Here is an 8,980-nt window from a genome sequence, read left to right on the forward strand (position 1 = left end):
AATCAAATTCATAGAAAAACAAAAAAATTGAATCCAAAAATTGAGATTGAACTGCTAAAATTTTAAGTTTATTTACATCTCACCTCAGATTTTTGACTTCAAAATTCAACCTCATTTCACCTTCATAAGCTCTTTAGTTACATTAAAAGCATGAAAAAAGTGGGAGCAAAGCTATTTATATCAAGTTCCATCAATAAATATGCTTATATAATTGAAATATTAAGTTTTTAATTTATGTAAACAAATCCACAAAAAGAGCGGGAAAATTTTCCAAACTTTATTTTAAGCAGAAGTAAAGTCACTTAGCATTAAGCTTATTTAGAATCAAAAGTACTTATGTCTTCTGAGAAATCAAAGAAATCCCCCAAAACCCAATGCAAAGTTCATTCAGCATCAAGTAATAAGATTAACCTCCAACTCTGTATCCAAATAAATTCATACGTGCCAAATCACATACAAAAATATACAAAAAGATATAAATACTGAAGAAAGAAAAGTCCCTTAAACATCTACATGCATAATCAAAGTCAACACATGCCTGTATATTTATTTTTCCATAAGTTTTATTAAGGAAGAGCACGAGAGTATTTTCAGCTTATTTACGTATCACGGGTATATAAATTTCCTAGGAATCGAATTGTTTCTGACATTTTAATATTGAGCGAAAGTCCGTACCACGCAATTTGGATATTATTTATATGAAAATAGAAATGATAATCGTAAACAGTTCGTCATTTGACATGCCAAAAGTAAAAAATTCTATTATTGAAATTGCGGATTGTATAGGCAGCTGTGGGGTGCAATTTTATTATTGAATATCGTTCAATACTTTTTGTTAAGGAACAGATATTCTGAATAAAGTTGTTTACTGTGAGAAGGGTTTATATGATTGGAATTAAGGCATAGACATGCCTTGATAAGAGCGAAGAATTTGCTTTCTGTTGCTGTAAAAAGTTGGCATTCTGCCAAGTATACAAGCAGTCCAGAATATCTCATATGATTTAGGATCGCAATGACGTGAGTTCGATTCCTATTCGAAACAAGTTGTTGCAAACATGGAAAGTACACGACATTGAAATAGTCTGAAAATCTGGACTCAGTCTAGACTTGACTCTGCCCTGAAGTCATATTTCATCGAATCTAGCCTTGAGACAGAGTCACGCAGGCCTGTGGATAGACTTTCAGCCTTTTCTACTCCAAGTGCTTTCCGGGAAAATTTACTTTAATACTATGAAACATTAATGATAATGCTAAAGATAACCAGAATGGAAATGAATAAATGATTCCTTCATATCCTGATTCCAAACACTAAGAATTATTCAAGATGAAATTTCCATATAATTGCCATTAAATGTCATTAATTATCATTCAAATGAATTAATTCAGCATTAATTCTCTATCCAAGAAAATCGAATGACTTCAGAATTAATTACCGTATCAAATCATTAATTCATCAAGCAATTCTCAGATTCAGATTAGAATCATCTAAGTATTCCAGTGGTGGGTAACATTTGATTTTTCGCGGTACAATCTGATCATAAGCCTTGTCCGAAGCTGCGGTTTCGTGGCATTTTCAAAAATTTTTGGCTGCACTTAACTGTCTCGCAGCACAGAGGTTGTCCATTACTGATTTTTGCATAGCTAATTTTCTAAAAATATTCTCAGCTCTTCAAATTAATTAAATTAAGCAGAGATTTCAACTCCAAACCAAAAGTACATTTCACATTCCAAATTGTACATTCAAAATTAGTGTAAACAAGTCATGATGACTATTGTTATAAAATAGACAGAAGACAGCACACAACTTTCGGAATTTTCTTTGTCAAATGTTTATGATACGTGCTGTCATATAGAAGAGCATTATTTCCGTTCACAACATGATTGAAATAAAGACGACCTCCCCGGGTGCTTAAATAGAAGCTAAAAAGAAAATATTCATGCCAAGATTAATGTCACGGATGGGAAAAATAAAAGCAACTTTTTCACTTCCAAAAACACAACATTTTTATGTTGCAAGTTGAATTTATTGCCAGCTGCAGATGTAAGTCTCATTCAAGACTGCACGATGAATTTTTAAAATTATGACAGCAATTTTTGGTATTCAGCATCTGGGCTATATCACGATTGTCTGGGAGTGTTTAAAAAGTTTTAGCGATTGTGTTTTTTTGTAGATGAAATTTTATTTGATTAGCCTGGCAATGATGGTGGTCGATGAGTCATGCAATGTTGCTTTTGATAATGTAAACAGTCTTCAATTGGCGTGAGTGGATATTTTCGATATTAAAATGTCAGGAAATGAACCAGAGAATTAAAGATTAGAGTCCATCGAAGACAATAAATCACTGCGATCTACGATCTCTTGTACCATGTGATCCAGAGAAGACCAATATAATTCCCAGGGTATATTAGATCACTTAATTGGCAAGAAATCGTTAAAATGACATGTCATGGTTTTCTAACATAGACATAAACATTATTTCTCAGACTATTTAGATATGTTAGTCATAGTGTGTTACCTGATTCAGTAAAGGTCATTGGAATGAACAATTTGAGTTGGGACTCTTAGTTAGGACTTAGTTGGTACGTACTTAGTTCTTACCTGGTATCATATTGATCCTTGAGTGATTAGTGGCTATTAACGAATCCAAAGCACAATCAATGAAATGCTGCGGATGTAGGGATGAGTCTGGGAAGCAACTAAATCAGCTAAATTATGCCATATGAGGGTCTGAACAATAGATTAAGATTAGAAGAATGGATTTCTTTTATTTTCTTTAATTTTTGTGGTTCTAAATCGCTATTCCGCAACATCCTTAAGAAAGGAAATCCAATAGTACTAAAAATAAACCCAATTAAACTTTTTCCACCTTTAATTTTACTTAATAAGCAGTTTTTGGGCGAAAACTCGCAATACCTTTCTGAATTTTAGGTGGAAAAGGCAGCATAATATTTAATTACAAGGTATGATCATAAATTAGACAGTTGGTCGGTTCAAGGATGCATCTTAAGATTTCTGTCGCTGGGCAAGTCCATAAAATATTCTATTTTAATTTAAAAAAACATCAAGAAAATGCTTTTAAGGAATAATTTTTTGTAGACGTGCTTTATTTTTTAAAATAAAATGTTTGTACATTAAAATGTTAACCTCAATTTTAAAATAGATAATTTAAAATTCAATAAAAAATTAAGGTCGATATTTACACGAAAGGAATCGATTTTTAGGTAGCCAAATGGAATATTGAAATGAATATTTATTGGAATTTAAATTTAAACATGCTGCTCACAGCCTCTCAAGAATTTCAATTCGTAAATTTTCATTTTCCTAAAGTACTGACACGTACAATCTGTTCATGAACAGTCACAATATTAGTTTTTTCAATTTCTTGTTCCAAAATAAGAAAATTGCCGTCATTTCAACGTCCATTTGTCTACACTGGCAGTGAGATAGTCAAACAATGTAGATAGTAAGAAATTGAAAAAAAAAAAAATGGAAATGAAAAATGATTTATAAATTGTTGTTAAATGAAAATTTATTTTGTATTTAAAATGTTTGAAAAATGATGAAAAAAAAAAATTGCTAATTTATAAATTCAAGAAAATCTGCATCAATAAAAAAAATCTGAATTGAACGAATTCTGTTTGTATTCATTCATTGATTTATCTAGGCATAGTGCCAGGAAAAGTGATTCAAATCAGACGAGTAGGAGAGAATGTACATGTGGTGAGAGTTGATATTTGCACGTTTTGAAGACGTCAGGTCTGTGATTGGAGGAAGTAAATTTTTGTGATTGATTTTTTTTTGGGGTCTTTCATCCGAAGTTACGTTAGTTCCTATTGTAGATCAATGACGTTGTTTTTTCAGAAATTTGAATTTTCTCGAACTTTTTCAGATTTTTGTTGACACCTAACACACCTCGGGGTTTTACATCCATCATGCTTCGGAGTTTGATACCCAACTCGATCCGGGTTTGACACCCAATTCGATCCGGAGTTTGACATCCAACTTGCTCCGGGGTTAGACACTCAATCGGCTCCGCGGTTTGACATCCTATCCCCCCCGTGTTTGACATATAATCCGCGCAGAGTTTGACATCTAATCCACTCCAGGGTTTGACATCCAATCCACCCCGGGGTTTGACGCTCAACTTCCTTCTTCCTGAATACCCCTATCTTAAAGCATGTCAATTTCATCAGTTAATGCAATGGTGTTCAAACTAAGATCCGCAACACAAAACGAATACTAATGTCACAATGAATATAAAAAACAATGACCTCTACACCCATCCATTAAGGTCACACAGTATTTACCATATATCCCATATTCATAAATTTCACAAATTTTTTCTCAGAAGTCACACATTTGTTCATCCAAGAATATCCAACAGCATAATGTGCTCAACAATAAAAAATATGTGTGTTATGCTCATCATCTTCTGCCAATTGCGATAGCTAAACAAAGTTTTGAAGGTCACATTATTTTATGTCATATTAACATAGATGTTGCATCCACAGCCAGCATTAGAAAACGAGAAAAGCTCATAAATTTTCAGAGTAAATAAAAAATAAAACAAAATGAGAAATTCGAGTCCCTTTTTTGTCTTCTGAGAAGTAAAACTTGTCTTCTTCTTAATTCGTCTAAATCCGTCTCCGTTCGCATGTCATGACTGAAAGAAAATAAATTGAAATTATTTACATTTTATGTGCGTATATGTTTGTATTTTTTCATATTTCCTGAGGAACATTTTCTTTTTATTTGACATGTAGGGTCGTATTCAATTATCTATAATAGCAAATAAACAAAAGTTATTGAGATAGGGAGTCGACATCAATGATCATGACAGCATCGTGCCTTAGCCTTCTGAAAAAATTAAAGCTTTAAAAGTTTTTAACACTTTAAACCAGTGGTGGACAACCTTTTTCTTTGCGGCACACCATGTAGGTAACCCTCGATCGAAACCGCGCACAGCATACGGCTCCTACGGCGGCACACTAGTGTATCGCGACAGACAGGTTGCCCACCACTGCTTTAAAAATTTCAAAATTAATTTGGCGACCATTAAAGTATAAATTAGTAACCTCAATGCCTTCAAAAACATGAAATGAAATGCGCAAAACTCATTAAAAATTATTACTGCTCGACAAATCATGAAATTTTAATTCTATCGCATCAAAGCTTTGTTTTTTCAAAAGCTCATTAGCATAAATCATAAAAAAAAGTTCATTAAGCTGTAAACAACTCGTATTTCTGTAAATTATTAATGATTTATGGTTTACTAATTTCTGCTTAAATCCAATCATTATGAATGGAAGTTCTAAGCTACATAGTTTGACTGAGGCTTTCGAATGGTTGCTTTTGAATTTGTGCTGTGGTTCAAGACAGTAATAAGTGCTGTGTAATGGGCTATTGATAGAGAGAGAAGACTTAAATGAAATCGAGGGAGGTGGGTTCGAATCCCACTCGGATCATCAAGCAGTAATTTTCTCAACGGTTGCCATTAGTAAGACATATCTGAAGTATTTGCGATGAATTTAAGCTACATCTGGTTACACGTTTTTTGTGCACTTGATTCTTTCTTTTTTATTTTTATCCAACTCTGTATAGTTGTATGTTTCAGGATATTACAATGCAATTTACCTTCCCACAATTTTCATGGCCGTGATTTACATGCACCGAGTTGAGTGTTTAGAACAGCACTCAAATCTCACCTGATATTGAACTGTTGCTCCCTTTCGTGCTTATTATTCAACAAGTGCTTATAGTTCAAAGCTTATAATATTTACCTTTGTATCACTCAGGCTCCCCTTTATCAGGAGTTTCACTCGGGAATAATTAAATATTAATTTCAAATTATTCCCATATTCCAGAGATCAAAGGATGTTGGTTCCTTTCATCAAAGATGAGAAAATGTATGAGTTTATTTACACTTCGCTACTTCATGTACCTTATTTTTATGATTATCATTTTTAAAGGAATATTTTGCACCTTTAAGCAAAGTGCTGCAAGTGATGAAGTTATTGATTGACATTAAAGGGATTGAAGATTTGTGTTAAGTGTGAAAAAGAAGATGTTAAGGTGGATTAAGGTTATGGTACAAAACAACGATCAGAACTGTGCAATTAGTACTGGACAGAGTAAGAAGACAGGTTTAAGTGTCCTTTGTGCCACACTTTCTAACAAGCCCGGTAGCTCAGTAGTGGGAGCATGCAACCGGGAATAGAAGGACGTGGGTTCGAATCCCACTTAGGCTACGCTGTGGGCAAGTGTACTTCTTTGCCTCTAAAACCTTAGAAGGAGCAAGGCTCCGAACACATGATCCCTTAGTTTAAATCGTCTAGCTGTTCAACTTCAATATCAAAGCTTTTGAAAAACTCCAAAATTTAATGAATTTATTGAAAGTCTTCAAACTTTCCAGCCCACAATAAAATTAATTTCCCAAAAATTATCTCAATTATATTAACAAAATCTATTGAAATTATTTACTGAATAAGAAAACTTTTTTGAGAATTTAAAAGGATTAATCAACAAAATGCGAAGATTTTTATCATACTCAGATGTTTATGAATAGTAGAGGTAAGAAATCTTGTTTTTGTTACCAACAACGACTCTTAATAAATTTCATAAACTTTTTATCATAATTTTTCCAGCTTCATTAATGCTGGCACGTTTAAATTTGTTTTATTTTTTTTCAGAAAATTATGAGAATTTGAATGGAATATCAAGAAGGTAGATGATGAATATGGATTATTATTGTATGAAAATATGATTGAAATTACATTTCTATAGATTGATGCTGTAAAAGTTATGGTTTTATAATGATAAATTGAAGTATTAAAAGTTGAGTATGAAAATTTGGTGAGACTTTAAATTTTTGTAATTTTGTGGTGAGTTTTTCATTTCGTGGTGAGTTTTCTTATTCGGTGGTAAGTTTCCTCATTCTATGGTGAATTTTTTATTGAATTTCTTAACCTTAGTGTGGAGAGTTTTAATTTTGTGGTGAGTTTCATGTTGAATTTCTTAACAGTATGATAAGTTTGTCCAATTTTTGATCAATTTGATGGTTTCGTGGTAAGTTTTCTAACTTTTGTGGTGGATTTCTACAAGATTTCTATACTTAATATAGCTTTTGTTATAAATATCTCATACTTATATCGAATGTCTTCAATTTGAAGATAGACAGTATTATGTTATGGTAAACATTTATATGGAAGCATCAACAATAACCAGTCTGCATCAATACAATCGATCCACTCAATAAACAATTCGTCGAATTCTTTCAAAGATAAATTATGTTTTGGACATGTTTCATTTAATATTGATATTTTCCGATTTTTCTTCTTCTTCAATCCATTTTTATGAGATAAGAGCATTGAAGCTTAAATCTTTACACATCCGTGGATTCATAAAACAACAAAACAACATCTGCTTATTTGCTCGTTATAAATAAAATTCTGAGGACAAAGTCACAATAAACAATATACAATAACAAGTCAATTTTGAAGGAAAATCAATGAAAGTCCGAGATATACAAATGTGGAAGGGTCTAGTATGGCACCTTTATGGCTCAGCTGATGCTCTTTTATTAGCATCTAATGAAAACTACTTTCTTAAGGCATTCCAAGTCAAGTTTGGTGTTAGTAAATGAGCTTTAACGGAGCTTTTAAAGCTCAATGACGGAAGAAAATGGACATAACAAATAAAAATGGACCAAAAATTCATCGCAAAAAAAATTGTTTATTAGAATTTATTTTTGTGTCCAATTTCACAAAGTTCTATCTGCGGTAATAAACATTTCTCATAGAATATTCAACGTAGGAGTAAATTTTACCTGTAGTTGTCATGGTTATTGTAAGTTACTGACTGACTTTTCATCTTGTTTCACCATAGAAATATTTACACCTACTTCCTTACAACCATATTTCATCTGAAATATTTTTTTCGAGGGTTACTGCACCAAAAAGTACGTTGAGGATTCACAGTCTGCAAAATTTATTTTTTTGTAAAGTATTATTGGAATTTGAATTAAATTTTACAACTGTTACCTTTTATGCTGCATTTAAATTGCTCATGCTCGTTTTCATTTCACATGAATTCGTCTGAATATGCTGTATATTTTACATTTTTGTCAATTATCTCTGTTATTATTGATTATTAGGGATCGTCTAAAATTGCAGGCTTGTAGACAAATAAGGCAGGCCTGCAGCCAACCTGCAACCTTGGACGAGCTATAAGTTAGAGCCGGAAACTGAAGTCCAATGCATAATCAAATATTCAAATATTTTTTTACCGTTATTTTTCAAAAAATTTTCAACCGTTATTTTTTAAATTTAATTTTTCCGTTAATTTTAGTTTCCTTTTCTGAGATTTATTCAAGATTTTACTTCCAAAATACGTAAATCTTACATTAATTCCATTCAAATACGGAAAATTAAAAATTTTCTCATAATTTATTAAATTTTTTATTTAACAAATTTGCATTTCACCTACATACATTTTGCCTTTTCCTCATCTTCTCTTTATGATATGATATTCTTTGAGCTACAAGTCTTCATCATATTTTTTGTGACTTTTTCATTCTAACAAGCAAGTAGCTTTTATGTTAATTATATTTGAAATGCAACCTTCTCAAATTTTACTCTTTTCTCGTCGCTACGTTAGAATTCTATACAAATTTTTTTGTGTAATCGTCATCTAGATATAAAGAGACCTTGATTTATTTTTACAAAAAGGATTGAATTCTTTGACATTATTCAGCTTTATGTAAATTAATGGGAAATTAATTTATTTTTGCATCAATTTTTTTCTTCCTTTTGAATCTTGGATTTATGATGAAATAATTTGTGAAATGGTTCAGTGTTATCTCTTTTGAGGCTTTAATCATGATGATACAGAACTTACTACCAAACTAGTGCTGATCAGATCTCTTTGATGCTTACATAGATGCTCGTTATATGCGTTTCTAGGCTATTGACAGTTCAAGAA

Source organism: Chironomus tepperi, unplaced genomic scaffold (assembly GCF_022539635.2).
Source record: "Chironomus tepperi strain 1889 unplaced genomic scaffold, CSIRO-AGI_Ctep_v1 contig_177, whole genome shotgun sequence".
Lineage (NCBI taxonomy): Eukaryota > Metazoa > Arthropoda > Insecta > Diptera > Chironomidae > Chironomus > Chironomus tepperi.